Raw genomic sequence first — 17,821 nt, 5'->3', positions numbered from 1 at the left:
TTAATAAATTTTTTAAAATATTAAAAATATTTTAATATATTTTTTAAATTTAGAGATTAATTAGTGACTCTTTCTAGAATTGAAAAACATTCTCTAATTTCTAAAATTATTGAGGGGTATAAGGGCACAAAGTCACCACCTAGTTCCTCCCATGAATCTCAATGTCTCTTGCATTTGTGTACATTGTCATGAGAGTGTTGAAGCTTTGAAGGAGCAGGAACACAAGGGGAACGATTACGGCATCGTTTGGTTGAGAGTAAATAGATTAAATAGAAAAACTTAATGCATGTTTTAGATTCCTTGTGTATAATGAAACATATAATTATTTTAGTGGTGCATTCCTTAAAAAAAAAAAAAAAAATTCTTTCACGTTGTTTGGTCTAAATTTAAGATCATGTTATTTTTAAATCTATTAACTTTTCACATATTTAATATAATAAAATGAAAAATAAAAGAAGTTTGAAAGATTAAAATTTATCTTATTTAATCTAATATAATTTATTTTGGATGTTCAGGAAATTGTATAATTAGAGGTGAGCATTCGGTCGGTTTGATTTAAAATTGAACTGAATAAATTAAAAATTAAAATTTTAGTATTTATAAAAATTAAATAAAATTAATTTTAAGCAGAAATTAATTTGAATCAAATCAATTTGATTCAGTTCAATTTGATGGATTGACTTTTTTAATGGAATTTTTATTTTTTATAATTTATTTTTAGTATTTAAAATTTAATTAAAGTATTTCAATCTTTATTATGATCTAATTTCTATTTATTATTAAAATAATATACTATTGTCATTAATCGGTTCGATTTAGTTTTATTAATTTTTTTATATTAAAACCGAATCGAATTTTTTTAAAATAAAAACTGAATAAAAAAAAATAAAAAATTAAATTGAATTTTTAAATTAATTCAATTCAGTCAATTTTTTTAATTTAAATCGAATACTATTCAGTTATATAGTATAATGAATATACATTCACTAAAGCCTAGTGTAAATTTTAATTCAAAATCAATTAGAAATAAATAAAATTAACTAGTATCCTGTAATATATAACCATCCTTTACCCCTATACCAAACAAATCCTTAGGGTAATTATCTATTTCTTTTTGTATACATTAATGAATCTTCCATGAAATTAACTTGGCTAAATGTGCCTGTAAGGAAGGATAGTAAATTAGAGATTATGTGAGCATGAATTTAACTATACCTATTTTTAGAAATTCAATAGAATTAGATATTTAATTTTAGTAATTTAAGTAAAATTTGTCTGTATAAATTATTATTTCTTTATATGAATAAAATGTGTCTATGTAATATTTAATTTCCTAATTGAGGGGTAAGGAGTAATAATGATTTTTTTTTTGAATTATATGGATTAAATAGTAAGTATTTAACTCTAAAATTAATTGAGATTTTAATTAATAAATTTTATAAAATATCAAAAATATTTTAATTTAATATATTTTTAAAATTGAAAGATGAATTAATAAATTTTATTATATTATAGTTTTTTTTCTTATTATATATGTGTTTTCTTGAACGTGTGCCAATGCATTTCATATGATTACATGAGTGTAATACTTAAGTTTTGTTTGGAATAATTTATTTTATAATAAAAAATTCAAATGAATTATATAATTTTTTTATTTTTTAAAATAAAATTTTTAAATTAAAAAAATTAAATTATTTTATTATAAATAAAATAATTAATTAAAAAATTGAATTAAATTTTTGTAAAATTTTTTATTCGAGACCGAGAGATTGAAAAAATTTATGAAGGAATTAATTATGAGAGTCAAGGAGAGGCTTTGACATTTTTTATTTTATAATACAAAATTTATTTTATAATAAAAATTATAATTTATTTTATAATAAAAAATTTATTATAAAATGGTTTTAGGAAGCTATTTAAAAAAAATGGTTTAGCTTGGTTAATGATCCAACACTAAGCCAAAAATGCAATAGTATTGTTGCTAGAAATTATGGTTTAAATTAAAAAAATTAATTCAACCGTATTAATTTAAAATTTTAATTTAATTTTTTATTTGTTTTAGTTCAGTTTGTTTTTTATTTTTAAAAATTTTAATTATTTCAATTTGATTTGATTTTGATCAGAAAAAATCAGTAAAATTAAATCAAATGATTAGTGATAATAATATATTATTTTTGATAATATAAAAAATTAGGTGATAATTAAAATTAAAATATTTTAATTAAATTTTAAAATGTTAAAAATAAAATGTAAAAAATAAAAAGTTCATTAAAATATCTAATCGATCAAATCGAATCGAATCGAATTAAATTAGACTGATTTAATTTAAAATTATTTTCATCCAAAATCAATTCGAGTCAATTTTTATAAATTTTAAAATATTAATTTTTAATTTATTCAATTTAATTTAATTTTAAATCAAATCGATCCAACGCTAACCCTAATATTAAGAAAAAAATTTCATCCTATAAAAAGTAAACAGTAATAGGAAGTCTATTATCTTTTTATCAATGAATTTATATCCTATAACATTTTCAAAGACTTTGAGGTTTTATGTTATTCTAGCAATTCAACATTGTATAAAGCAGAGTGAAAGAAAATTTTCAGTAATCTGATAGTTAGTTTAGTCTGACTTAGATCTAATAGTTTAAAAATATTTTTCAGTTTGATTTTTTTTTTTATCAATGCTCTTATTTGAAATAAAAAATTTTAATTTTTTTTAATTTAAAAATATTTTATTAAAAAATTAAAATTTTATATAATTTTAAAAAAAAATTCTGTAAACTGAATTATGCCAAATAAAAAGAAAAAAAATGTCACCAAAAGTCTTCTGATATTTTTGTAAATATGGCTAAAAGTAAGGCAACTTTCGGATGGCAATTGTCTTCTTCGTCAAGCTAAATACGTGCATGCAGAAGTCATTTCACTCGAGGATCCTTTACGTACAACAACCTCAGACGATTAGGATTACCCATAAGCACGATGTCAGCCATGTCACTTACAAAGCAAGCTTGTCTAATCATCGCAGGAAGGAACCACGACTATGTCGTCTTCTTCGTGTGTCATCATCCATCTCGCGAGTTGCACGAGCTTGTCTGTCAAAGGACAATTAGCTGCATCCACATGACAAGCATTATTAGCGTCGTCAAATCCAGAACCCTTTCAATGGCTACCCAAGCTTCTCGAGCATGGAAGCATGATCGGTGTCAAGATCAAGCAGCTGTTGGGACCATTCCACGCTGAGAATCAGATTTGTTAGTATTTCAATTTTGTTGTGCAAATAGAGTTTTCTTTTAGGTTTCTTCGAAAAAGAAAAGTGGAATTAAAAGAGGGAAGAAGGATACATATTTCTTTTCTTTTCCTTCGCCTCTAGTTTGTAATAATTTATTTTATAAAAAAAAATTAAATAAATTATTGTAAAATTATGTAAGAATTTATTTTTTTTAAATGTAATTTTTTTAATTTTAAAAAATTAAATTATTTCTTTTCAAATAAAAAATTTATTAAAACAAAAATTAATTAAATTGAATTCTCGCATAATTTTGATAACAAATAGAGGGCATAGTTTAATCGAGTTGAAAAAACAAAATGAAAATAAGACTTTTTTTTTCACAAATCAAATCGTGGAAAATGTTTAAAAAACATGCAAAATCCTATGGTTTTTTTATAAGTTTTAATTATAGGAATAAGGAAAGGGGACAGTGGAACGTCTTAGTTTATCATCTTATTCATAGAAATACGAGTTTTTAATTTATTTTAAATTAAAAAAGACACATTTTTAATTCAAACATGACTAAAAGACTAGCTATAAAATTTATCATTATTAATACTTTACTGTTTAAATCTTGAAAAATATTTTTTTTATTTTATAACGTTTGAAATATTAAAAAAATTTAATTAACAAAAAATATTTATTTAATTTAATAAAAAATTAAATTATTTTAAATAAAATGACTTATTCTTTGAAAATTCCACTATTTGAGATTCTTTTTAAAATCTCCATGTGTAAATTTATTGATATATTTTATTTTTTAAATTAAAATTAAGTAATGAAAAATAAAATATTTTATTTTTCATTAAAAATATTTTTTAAATATAAATTATTTTTTACAAATATGGAATTTAAGTAAAAAACTTACCTAACCAATTTAATTTATTTAGTTTGTATTTATAATTAAATCAATTTGGTTGAATTTTATATTTTAGATAATTTCAGTTTTTGATTTGATTTTATTAATTAAAAAAACTGAATTAATTGAACTGTCCAAAATTCTATTCACCATAGATTTGTTTTCCTATATATAAATGACATATTTTGTTTTGAGAAAGTGAGAAAAGTCTTTTTAACTCTCGTCCCCCGATTTCTGACGTGTCAAACTCTCACACCCAAGTCTCATCCTATTACTCCCTCTTTGATTATTCTTTTCCATAGTCAAGCAAAATTTATTTTTTAATTATATTCATCTTAAGAATATTAAATTTTAATAAATATTGAAAAATATTTAGAGAAATTTTTTGAAAATAAAATTAAATAAAATTATAATAGTTAATTTATATATGTATTATTATAGTATAAAAATAAAAAATAAATAATAATTTTAAGATAATTAAATAAATAAATAGAAATTATGAGGAAAAAAAATAATTGATATTTTTATGCACAAATAATCACTATTTATTATTATTTGATACATCATATAATTTATTAATTTTAATAACTAAAACAAACTTAGTAAGAAAGTCAACACCACACTTGCACCACCAATGATTTAAAATGTGAAAAATACCCAACACACATAATACTCAGCACCCTTTAATCACAATATAAAAAAAAGAAAGAAAGATGAAAGCACTGTAATGTCTATATTTAGAGTCAGAACTTTACAATAATGAAAAAATATAATATAATTTCTTAGAACTCTCAAAATTATTTTTAAAAAATATTATATATTAAAAAATATAATATTTTTTATCCAATTTATTATCCGTTAATAAAAAATTAAATAAAAATAAAATTTAAATCACATTATTAACTATAACAATAGAATTAACATTGATGATCGCGGGATTTCTCCTATTCTGAAATGAGACCGGACCCGAAAAGAATACAGACTTAAAACTCACATAACCATTCTCAAGCAGACCAGCCCAACATGACATGTCTCAACCCGACAACACAAAGCAGACTAGATCAGCCATGTACATAGATCTACCAAAAGATAGTCTAGCCCGATAATATGACAGAAGGTAGGAGAGCAAGCATGGTCACCTCACAGGCTTGTCAGCATGCGCGCCGGGAGAAATTAAATGACCGCCTGACATGGAAGGGTACTATATCTCTATTTTCTGAATTTTAGAGTATCAAAAACATATTTATAATATAACTAATCATTTAACATTCGACAACATGTACATTTACCTGCACTATCTATAGGTGTATTTATAATAATTTTTCAAGCAACTACTTTTTCACTTTATTATAGCAAGTACTAAAAAAAAAATTCATTTTTAATCTTGTTGCAAAGTGAATAATGAGATGTGAGAATTGAATTAAGAATTAAATCAAGTAAAGAAAGATCAAAAACTATTTTTCTAAACAAATAAATAATTCAATTTTTCTAATTATGTAAAAAAATTTAGGAGTATATAGATTTGCAATGTAAAAAAATGGGATGGTTCCATGGTTGGGCCAAAGGATCATGGTGACCCTAAATTATTATTATTATTTTTTTAAAAGTGCAACTATTTATATAATTTCTCAAAATCATTACATAATTTTTAGAATAAATTAAATTTTTTTCAATTGTTCAGCCGCAACCAACTAATAATATTGATATTGTTGAAAATATTTATTATATGATTTGACAATGAGTAAAAATAAAATTAAAGTAGTTGGCACTTAAAGACAATCATTTTATCGCTCAAATTAAAAGAATATTTAAATAAATAAATAAAATAAATATTGTAAATAGTGTAGTAAAATGTATATTTTGAATCTGTATTTTTAATAAAATTTTTACTATAAAAATGAGTTCATTAATAGTTTTCTTAAAAATCTTATTTATACAATAAAAAATTTCAAAATTATAAAGATTGCTTTATAACAACTCTCAACGGTGGAAAGCAAAATTTATGAAAACTATGTTAATGTACTAGAGTGGATTTTTATTATAACGGAATACCTCAGTTGTGAGAGTGACAGATTTCATGTCTACTGTGGCTGAGCCTTTTTTACAGATATGTCGAGCAATAATAGATTATTATTAGTATGTAATACATTTTACACGAGTACCGAGTCATATTAATTATACACTACTATGTTTTAATATTTGCAACATTACCAAATTTCAAGAATTTTAGTAGTTCTCACGTAATTTCTATTTCAAATCGTTCTCTTCCTTTGAATATAAGTGTAAAGGTAAGTCTTTTTTTTACCATTATTCTTATACATAAATTTTTATAGTGATTTGAATTTTTTATTTATCTTATTTTGTTGCAAATTTATATAAAGAAATTGAATGAAAATGTGTTAGATTATTTAATTTAGGAAAATAAAGTTAAATTAAAAAATGAGTTTCATAAGTTTAGATTATTTAAAATTAAGACAAATAAGTTTTAATTTTTATAATGAAGAAATTTCAATTAATAAAAAATAAAAAATACTCATTGTAATTTAATTTTAACTTACTTTTAATAAAAATGGAATTGGGTCTTTGTGATTTTGTGCTCCAACTATTTTTTAAAAAATTTATTTCTATTAAGTTTTAGTTATTGTATTATTTGTGATCTGTTAAGTTTTGTTTATTTATATTTTTTTTTGTTAAAAGTATTATTTTCTTGTGTTGATTCCAGCATTTGATTTGTTTAGATGATATGGGAATTTTATTTTCTCTGAGATGCTATGTGAAATTATTCTGGAAGATTAAATTTAAATTTTTAAAAATTAATATGACTATTTAAATTTATAAATTTTATTATAATTATATTCAAATTTAAATTTTGAAAAAAAAAAATACATCTTGCTGATTTAGTAAAATATATGATTTAATTTATTATTTTTATTTTACTCACATGAATAAAATATATTTTCTATTTTTAAATTAAATACCATCAAAATAAAATTTAAAAATTTAGATAATTATATAAATTTTTATAGATTTGAATTGAATTACTAAATAATGTTAGTAATGTAGGTGGGTTTAGTAGGCGAAAATTAAATTATCCGAATTCGAATTCGATTTAAATTAACATTCCAATTCATTTCAAATCCGATTAAAAATTAATTTAAACTACTCGATTTCATTCCAAATCCGATTATTATTATCTGAATAAAATCCAAACTCGTTTAGTTTTATATATTTTAATTAATAATTTATATAAAAAAATAATTTTTATTAATAATTTTCATTTAAAAAATTTAATATTTCTAAAAGATATTTCAATTTTAATTTTTAAATAAAAATATATAAAAAAATTTATAAATATTATCGTAAAATATATTTTTTATATTAAATTAATTATTTATATAAACAGATTCGGATAGTGAAAATTTTATATGTAAAACTCGAATTTAATCCGAATTTATAATGGTTATTATTTTTTAAATTTAATCTTAAATTCTATTATAATTATTCAAATCCGTTCTATTATAATTTAATAGGATTGATATTCGAAAATATTCGATTTGTGCTATCTCTAATTTTCTTTAATTGAGTAAAATAGAAACTAAATAATTTAATTTTTAGTCATATTAAAATTTAGGCATACTCAAAATACTTTAATCGTTTGCGAAAAATAATATTTATATTTTAATTTTTTATAATAAAGTTAAAATACTAGTCACAATTGATAACTCTCAATCTCCCTGAGCTCCATCTCCGATAGATCTGGTTCTCCCTCGTCCCCTATTATATGGATCATTCCTTTTTGGGCTCTCTGATGGGTCTGTCAAATAGGTTTATCCATCTTCTATTTGACGAAAGGACCTGCAAAATAAGGAAATACGGTCAGGGGTCTACCGGAGATACCCCGGTAGAGGCTCTCCGACGTTCAAGTCAGATTTTAAGAATCAGAGTAATGTATTTAGGCAAGAGTTGCAGAGAGAGAAAATAAAAATGGAGTCCAGGTCCCGGGGGAGGAAGAAGAAGTGTCCCCTTTTTTCCTGTCCCCCCCACGTATATAGTGTTACCTGTCTGTGTCCTTCAGGCCCGTACATACAGACGTGTCAGGCCCCTTCTCCACACCAGGCAACCAATTATTTCACCCTGACATGCATGCAAACAGGGTTGGTGAGTGATTGGGCCTACTCCCCTATTGGGCTTGTGCTCGTATCTGGTCCGGTTTGCCCTGGGTTGCTGGCCCAGGCTCGTAAAGTCAGGCCATCTTTTGAGCGTATGGGCTGACGGGCTTTGAACCTGTGGCCTTCTTTTGGATCTGTCCTTATTCCTGGGCTAGGAAAACCAGGTAGTTATCAATTGCCCCTTTACCTCCTCGGCAGTTATTTCATGACTGGTGAGGGGGTAAATCTTTATACTCTATTTATGACCGTGTGGCCCGAGAACTGCTCTTGTCGAAAGTATCCTTTTCTTGCCTTTTTTATTATTTTTGTCTCTTTACTTTGATGTTCGAATGTATGGCGTTATGGAGATGTGTGTTTGATGACGAATGATATTTCACCTCGGCATGTACCTCATCATTATTTTTCACGTAGACTGTCCTCTGCCTTTGTCAATTTTACTTAATTGGTGGTCCAGACCGGCTCTACTGAGACTTTGCTAGTCGGACTGATCCGGGCTGAGAGCTCGGAGTCTGATTAAGCTTCTGACTTGCAAGTTTTTCTTATTCTTATGAGGGCATTTCTGTTTTTGGCTCATGACCTCGTCAGTGCTATGAGCTCGGGTATATAATACCTAGAGAAATATCGTATTTGCATGCCTGTCTCGTTTTAGACAATTTTATAAATCTTGTTCTCGCTACGAGCTCAGACATCTTATCCCTCTGGATGTAACCTTTTGGCGATTAGGGTAGTCTGAGTTGTGTGCTCCACTAGGATAGGGAGCTCAGTATTTTATCGTTTTCTTCTCCCAGAGTCATCTTTGCTAAGTGTTTATTTACTGTGAGTTAATCCGAGCTGTGAGCAGGGTCTCTCGCTGTAATACCCGGCTAGACTCCGGTATCGGAATTCCTACCGTCCGGTGGAATCTCGGATGTCGGAGACCTCTAGAAGGGTAAAACCATGTTTTCACAAAATGTTTTAATTTGTTTTATGGTTTTAAGTAAAAAGGAAAATGAGTTTTGTATGAAAATAGCCTTGGAGGAAAACCCAGGTTCGGCCGCCGAACCTCAAGTTCGGCCGCCGAACATGCAGGCATTTTGGGTGTGCCTTAGGCCCCCGAAGGCATAGGTTGAGGAAAGTCCAGGTTCGGCCGCCGAACCTCAAGTTCGGCCGCCGAACATGGCATGCATGCGGAGGCACGTTCGGCCCCCGAACGTGGCCTGGCCAGCCACTATAAAAGGGTCCCTTAGCCGAAAACGGGCGAGTTTTTCTCCCCATTGTCGGACAAGGTGAGCTCTCCGCCGTTCCTCACCAATCTTTGAGTTCTTCCTTCAAATCTTTCACGATTTTCACAAGTTTTCATTTTGTTTTGAAGATTTTCAAGTTTTGAGCAAGTTTTGAGCTTGGAGACCCAAGGAAGTTGAAAATCTCCCATCTCCAAGTTTAGGTCGTCCCTCTCTCGATCTTCAAGAGGTAAGGGCCGATCTTGAACTCATTTCATGTTTTAAGTAAGTTTTATGCTAGTTTATGGGGTAGAATAGCATGTATAGGTTTATATGAGTTTTTGGGCTAATTTTGTGATTTTGAGCAATGTGGCTTGCAAATGCTTGTTTGGTGTGTTGTAGATGGGGTTTAAGATAGTTTGAAACCCCTAGGAGCTTGTATGCTTGAGTATGTGTGTTGTAGAATAGGATTATGCATGTTTGTAAGTTTGGGAGGCATTGGAGGCAAGAGGAGCTAAGTTTCTGCCCTTTGGCAGAAACCAGGTTCGGCAGCCGAAGGACTTTCGGCCGCCGAACATGGCTGGGGAGGCAAGCCTTTCGGCTGCCGAAGCCTGCCCCCGAAAGGAGACTTTCGTCTCTGTCTGGGAGTTTCGGCCGTCGAAGGTGACGTCGAACCTGCCTGACTTTCAGCTCTGGAGGGACTTTCGGCCGCCGAACCTGCCGCCGAAAGTGCCCTGTCCAACCTTCTTTTGCATGTTTTTGCATGATTATTTTGAGGTGTTTTAGGGAGTTTTTAGAGGATGTTTTTAGAGTTATGTTCTAGTTGTTTGGTCCCTCATTTGAGTCCACCTGTGTAGGTTCGGACCCGAGGAACCGAGGACCCCAGCAGTGAGTTCAGCTGCTTCTGAGTCAGTAGAGTTTCAGCCAGAGGTGAGTGGAATAAACCTTTACGATTTAAAGCAAATAAATTATAAAGTTTTTAGCATGTTCATGCATCATGAATGCCATGTGATGAATTAGGTTGTTTGCATTAGAATTCACGAATATATTGCATTGCATTTATGATGTTGATGTGGATTGGTTATTGGATGATCCTTTAGTCCTCAAATGGTATGATGATGTTACGGCATGATATGGTATGGAAGTCCAGGTTGTACCCATTCTACGTCCCTGGCACTATGTAAGAGAAAGTCCAGGTTTGTAATACCCGACTAGACTCCGGTATCGGAATTCCTACCGTCCGGTGGAATCTCAGATGTCGGAAGCCTCTAGTAGGGTAGAAACATGTTTTCATAAAATGTTTTAAGGTATTTCATGATTTTAAGTATAAAAACTAAATGAGTTTTGCATGAGAAGTCTTTGGAGGAAAACCCAGGTTCGGCCGCCGAACATGCATGCGTTTTGGAGGCACGTTAGGCCCCCGAAAGCATGAGTTAGGGAAGTCCAGGTTTGGCCGCCGAAAGTCAAGTTCGGCCGCCGAACATTGCATGGATGCGGAGGCACATTCGGCCCCCGAACGTGGCCTGGCCAGCCACCTATAAAAGGGGCACTTAGCCGAAATGGGCGAGCTTTCTCCCATTTTCGGCCACAGAAAGCTTCCGACCTTCCCTTTGCAAATCTTGTGTTCTTCCTCCAAATCTCTTCCATTTTCCTTGAGTTTTAAACTCACATTGCAAGTTTTGAGCATTTAAACCAAGTTTTGGAGCTTTGGGAACTCAGGAGCTCATTTTCGTGGATCTCCAAGTTTAGGTCGTCTCCCTCTCGATCTTCAAGAGGTAAGAGCCGATCTTAAGCTCCTTATATGTTTTAAGTAAGTTTTAAGTTGTTTTATGGGTAGAGATGCATGTTTAGGCTTGTTGATGAGTTTATGGGTTTTGATGTTTTGATGAACAATGTATGTTGTTTGTGTGTGTTGAAGTGTTGTAGTTGGGGTATTTGATAGTTTGAGACCCCTAGGTGTGATGTATGGTGTTTATGCATGTTTTAGAACAAGTTTATGCATGATTTGAGAGTTGGGAGGCAAATGGGCATAGAGGAGCCAAAGTTTCTGCCCTTTGGCAGAAACCAGGTTCGGCAGCCGAAGGCACTTTCGGCCGCCGAACATGGCTGGGAAGGCAGGCCTTTCGGCTGCCGAAGTTGCCCCCGAAAAGAGACTTTCGTCTCTGTCTGGGACTTTCGGCCGCCGAAGGTGCCGCCGAACATGCATGAGTTTCGCCTCTGTCTGGGAGTTTCGGCCGCCGAAGGTGCCGCCGAACCTGCCTGACTTTCGGCTCTGGAGGGACTTCCGGCCGCCGAAGGTGCCGCCGAAAGTGCCCTGTCCAGCCTTTTCTTGCATGTTTCCTAGGAGTGTTTTGAGGTGTTTTTAGGAGGTTTTTGGGGGTATGTTTAGAGTTATGTTCTTGTTGTTTGGTGCCTCATTTGAGTCCACCTGTGTAGGTTCGGACCCGAGGAACCGAGACCCCCGGTTGTGAGATAGTCGTTCAGAGTTCGTTGTTAAAGCTTCAGTCACCAGGTGAGTGGAACAACCCCTTAAGTTTTAAAGTAAAGTAAATGAATAAATGAATGAATCATAAAGCATTGCCCATGCATCATTATGCCATGCAATAATTCAGGATGTTTGCATTAGAATTCACGAATATGCTGCATTGCATAAATTGATGTTGATGTGGATGGTTGTTGGGTGATCCATAGTCCTCTGATGTTATGTTATGATGATATGTTATGGAAGACCAGCGAGGCCCATTCTACGCCCCTGGCACTATGTAAGAGAAAGACCAGCGAGGCCCATTCTACGCCCCTGGCACTTTAGAATGTTATGTTATGTAAGAGAAAGACCAGTGAGGCCCATTCTACGCCCCTGACATTTGGAGATGTTGAGGACTAATGGTGACAATACCATCCTTTATGTGATTAGCTGTGATGTGTTGCATTTCATGAAAGCATGAATAAGAAAAAGAAAGAAAAAGTTAAATAATATGATAAAATAATAATAATAATAATAATAATAAAATGAATAATAATATATCTAAAAATGGAGGAATTAAAGCAAATGTTTTTAGTTTCTGCTCATTGGGCTTTATAGCTCACCCCCTCTCCCCTAACCCCAGTCTTGCAGGTGCAGAGTAGATAGAGAAGTCAGCAGAGTAAGAGAAGTCTATGTAATAGCTTAGCTGTGGACATGGTTTGTTGGTAATGTAAAAGTATGAGATGTAATGTAATGTAAGTTTGATAATGTGCTTGACTAGAGTCTGTTGTATTCCCTGTACACATGGTCTTATATGAGATATGATGTTTTTATGATGCCTATGTAATCCAAGCCTATGTTATGTTACGTTATCCCATTGGAGTATTTGATGAGGACTCCAATGAGAGGTTTATGTTATGTTTGTGCATGCACAGGCTAGGCTTGGCAAAGAAATGTTTGAATGAAAGAAAAGTTTTAAATTTTTATGTATGTTGTTGACCATGTATGGGATTAAACAGGTTCACAGGATGTATGTTTGGCTTGCTACGGGTTCTGGCGGCCTTAAGCCGACCTGAATCCTAGCGCCGGTAGCGGTCCGGTTTCCGGGTCGTTACAGAGTGGTATCAGAGCCCTAGGTTCATATGGTCGGACCTAGAGTGTCGGGTTCATAGATGTGATAGAAAGTCAAGCACAATAGGAAATCATGTCCACTAGGATAGGATGTAGAGTCCTGTCTAGAATGAAAGTATGATATGCCATGAAATATGCTATGTATATGATGTGGGTTCATGTGTTTCCACATGAACCATTGGATGCTAATGTTTTGTTATCTGTGCTGTTTTTCAGTAAACAGAATGCGAGGAACTCGTCGATCAGCTAGATTGACTAGAGTACCACCGGAGGATGAGGGCACGAGCGTCCGTCCTCCAGCATTGCCAAGGGCAATGTCAAGTAGGTCCAACAGGGACAGAGCAGTGGGAGACCCTAGAAGATCTCTGGATCTGGGTAGAAACAGATCAGTAAGAGGAACGGTTCGAGGAGGCAGGTCAGTGGATGTGGGAGAAGAGATGGATGTGGACCAGAGGAGGGATAGTAGTCTTGGTGTGAGCATGCCAGAAGAGGGCATGGGTGAGTCTCAGGGAGGCACTCAGGCCTCGGGGTTTGTTCCACCACCCCAGTACCCACCTTTTTCACCATACCCCGGGTATTCGATGGGAGGTACATCGGATTACCCCAGTTTTAATCCTTACCCTTCTCACATGCCATACCCATCTTTCTACCCACAGTATCCACAGTACCCTATGTACCCACCTCCATCCTTCCATCCAGGCACAGCAAACCCTATCCCAGGGGATGCCGCACCTCCACCACCAGCAGAAACCGCAGTTACAGAAACCCAAAGACCTCAACCTACCTCATCTGGAGGGAGCAAGGCCAAGATGACCGACTATATGAAGTTGGGTGCTCCCCAGTTTGATACCGGTGATGATCCGTTTGTGTACCTGGAAAAGGTCAAAACAATTACAGATGAGATAGGGGCTGATGACAGTAGAGCCATTCAGATGGCTGGTTTCACTCTGAAATGCAAGAAGGCACGAGAGTGGTTCAAGAACTATGTGAAACCAAGGGTGGACAGTCTGTCATGGGAGGAGTTTGCGAATGAGTTCGCAGGATGGGCTTTCCCTGACAGTTCCAGGGAGCTGAAGGTGATTGAGTTTGAACAGCTGAAGCAGACAGATGAGATGGGTGTCGATGAGTACACCGATAGATTCTTAGAGTTGTTGCCGTTTGCTGGGCAACATCTGGACACAGATCCGAAGAAGTCGAGGAGGTATATCATGAGGCTCAATTCCAGGTATTCCTCTTTGATTCAGTCAGCTGATAGAGAAAGTTTCCATGCCATTATAGACATGGCCAGGAGAATGGAGGCTAGTGCAGTAATAGAGGGAAAAGTCAAGCAGTCAGTGGCACAGCCTTCTGGTTCTAAGACCCCAGGTGGGGGAAGGATAGACCCTTCATCCTTGAGTTCAGCTAGTAAGAAGTGGGGCAGTACCACTAAGAAACCAAAGAAGAATAAATTCTGGAGCAAGATCAAATCAGGTTTGGGATTAGGAGGTGGCTCAAGCTCTGGTGCTGATAATGCAGTGTGTGCAAGGTGTGGTAAGCTACACAGGGGGGTATGCCGGTTTGGGACGACAGCCTGCTACAGGTGTGGGCAAGAGGGACACATGTCTTGGGAATGTCCGAGAGCAGTTCCTACGGCACAGCCCCAGCAGACAACTTCGGGTAGCGTAGCACAGCCAGCAGCTTCAGCCGCAACACAGGCTAGTGGCAGAGGCCGAGGGAGAGGGTCAGCCTCTTCTTCATCAGTTTACAGAGGGGAAGGTCCGTCAGCTCCAGCACGGATCTTCACAATGTCGCAGCAGGAGGCAAACACATCCAACACCGTAGTGTCAGGTAATATCATCATTGGTTGTTCAGATGTTTATGCCTTAATGGACCCGGGTGCATCCCATTCTTTTGTTTCTCCGAGAGCGGTCGAGAGGTTGGGTTTGATGGTCTCTGGGTTAGAGTGTCCCCTATGGGTCAGCGGACCCAAATGTGACCCGTCAGTGGCAGAGTCAGTCTGCCAGTACAGTCCGGTTTTCATAGAGGGAAGATGCCTATCCGCTGACCTGGTGGTTCTAGACTTGACAGATTTTGACGTCATTCTAGGGATGGATTGGCTATCTACCCATGGTACTACCTTGGATTGCAGAGACAAGGTAGTTAAGTTCAGATGTCAGGATGGGTCAGAGGTTGTCTTTAGAGGAGACAGGGGGAGTACACCTAGAGGTTTGATATCAGCCCTACAGGCTCGTAGGCTGCTCAGGAGGGGTTGTCAGGGTTATCTAGCTCATGTGAGAGAGCTAGACAGAGATGTCAGAGAGCCCGCCTCGGTGCCTGTGGTTAGAGAGTTCTTAGATGTTTTCCCAGACGAGCTGCCAGGTTTACCGCCTCCTAGGGAGATAGAATTCGAAATAGAATTGATGCCAGGAACCAGACCGATCTCTATCCCTCCCTACAGGATGGCGCCAGCAGAGCTGAAAGAGCTTAAAGAACAGTTGCAAGAGCTGGTAGACAAGGGTTTCATCCGACCGAGTGCCTCGCCTTGGGGTTCTCCAGTGTTGTTCGTGAGAAAGAAGGATGGATCCCTCAGACTTTGTATCGACTATAGACAGTTGAACAAGGTTACTACCAAGAACAAGTACCCGTTGCCTAGGATCGATGATCTATTCGACCAGCTAGCAGGAGCAGGTTGTTTCTCCAAAATAGATCTGAGATCTGGGTATCATCAGCTGAGGATCAGAGATGAAGATGTGCCAAAGACAGCGTTCAAGACCAGATATGGGCATTTTGAGTTCCTAGTGATGCCGTTCGGGTTGACAAACGCCCCTGCAGCATTCATGGATCTCATGAACAGAGTATTTAGCCAATACCTGGATCATTTCGTTATTGTCTTCATAGATGATATCTTAGTGTATTCCAGGAATGCAGAAGAGCATGCCCATCATCTGCGGTTGGTCTTGCAGACCTTGAGGGAACATGGCTTGTATGCCAAGTTCTCTAAATGTGAATTCTGGCTGAGGAGCATTTCGTTCTTGGGGCATGTAGTGTCAGAGAATGGTATTGAGGTGGACCCCAAGAAGACAGAAACTGTGGCTAACTGGCCTAGACCCACTTCAGTGACAGAGATTAGAAGTTTCTTGGGTTTGGCAGGTTACTACAGGAGGTTCGTTCAGGACTTCTCAAAGATAGCAGCTCCTCTGACCAGGTTAACCAGGAAGGATCAGAAGTTCCTGTGGACCGACCAGTGCGAAGAGAGTTTTGAAGAGCTTAAGAAGAGGTTGACTTCAGCACCAGTTTTAGCTCTGCCATCTAGTGATGAGGACTTTACAGTCTTTTGTGATGCGTCCCGTGTGGGACTGGGTTGTGTACTGATGCAGAATGAGAGGGTGATTGCTTATGCTTCTAGGCAGCTGAAGAAGCATGAGTTGAATTACCCCACACACGACCTGGAGATGGCAGCAGTAATCTTTGCACTCAAGATGTGGAGGCACTACCTCTATGGGGTAAAATGTGAGATCTTTACAGATCATAAGAGCCTGCAGTACATCCTGAGTCAAAGAGATTTGAATTTGAGACAGAGAAGATGGGTAGAACTGCTCAGTGACTACGATTGCAAAATCCAGTATCATCCGGGTAAGGCTAATGTTGTAGCTGATGCCTTAAGCCGGAAATCACTCGGCAGTCTATCCCACATCACAGCAGAACGAAGACCAGTAGTGAAGGAGTTCTACAAGCTCATCGAAGAAGGGCTACAGTTAGAGTTGTCGGGTACAGGTGCCTTGTTGGCTCAGATGAAAGTGACACCCGTGTTCCTTGAGCAAGTCGCTCAAAAACAGCATGAGGACCCCGAGTTAGTGAAGATTGCCAGGACCGTTCAGTCAGGCCAGAATGATGAGTTCAGATTTGACAACAAGGGGATCCTCCGCTATGGGAGTCGATTATGTGTACCAGATGACATAGGGCTAAAAGGAGACATTATGAGAGAGGCTCATAATGCAAGATACAGCATTCACCCCGGAGCCACCAAGATGTATCAAGATTTGAAGAAAGTTTATTGGTGGCCAGCGATGAAGAAAGAAGTGGCACAGTTCGTGTCAGCCTGCGAAGTGTGTCAGAGGGTGAAGCTGGAACATCAGAAGCCAGCTGGAATGCTTAACCCGCTACCGATTCCAGAATGGAAATGGGAAAACATAGCTATGGACTTCGTAGTAGGGTTACCGGCGACGTCCAACAGAGTGGACTCCATATCGGTGATTGTGGACAGACTCACCAAATCTGCTCACTTCATCCCTGTCAGGAGTGGCTACTCTGTGGACAAGTTGGCGCAGGTATATGTGGATGAGATTGTCAGGCTGCACGGGGTTCCAGTGTCTATAGTGTCTGATAGAGGGCCCCAGTTCACTTCCAGGTTTTGGCGGAGTCTGCAGAGTGCTATGGGTACCAGGTTAGACTTCAGTACTGCCTTCCATCCCCAGACTGATGGACAGTCAGAGAGGACCATCCAGACAATAGAAGATATGCTCAGAATGTGTGTGCTAGATTTTGGCGGTTCTTGGAGGCAACATCTACCCTTAGTGGAGTTCGCCTACAACAACAGCCATCATGCTAGCATCGGGATGGCTCCATATGAAGCTTTATATGGGAGGAAGTGCAGGTCACCTGTTTGCTGGGAAGAAGTTGGAGAGAAGGCCTTGGCAGGGCCTGAGCTAGTAGAGATTACCAGCAGGGTGGTACCCATAATCAGAGAGA

This window comes from Manihot esculenta, chromosome 15 (genome assembly GCF_001659605.2).
Source record: "Manihot esculenta cultivar AM560-2 chromosome 15, M.esculenta_v8, whole genome shotgun sequence".
Lineage (NCBI taxonomy): Eukaryota > Viridiplantae > Streptophyta > Magnoliopsida > Malpighiales > Euphorbiaceae > Manihot > Manihot esculenta.
This window is presented reverse-complemented; position numbering follows the sequence as displayed.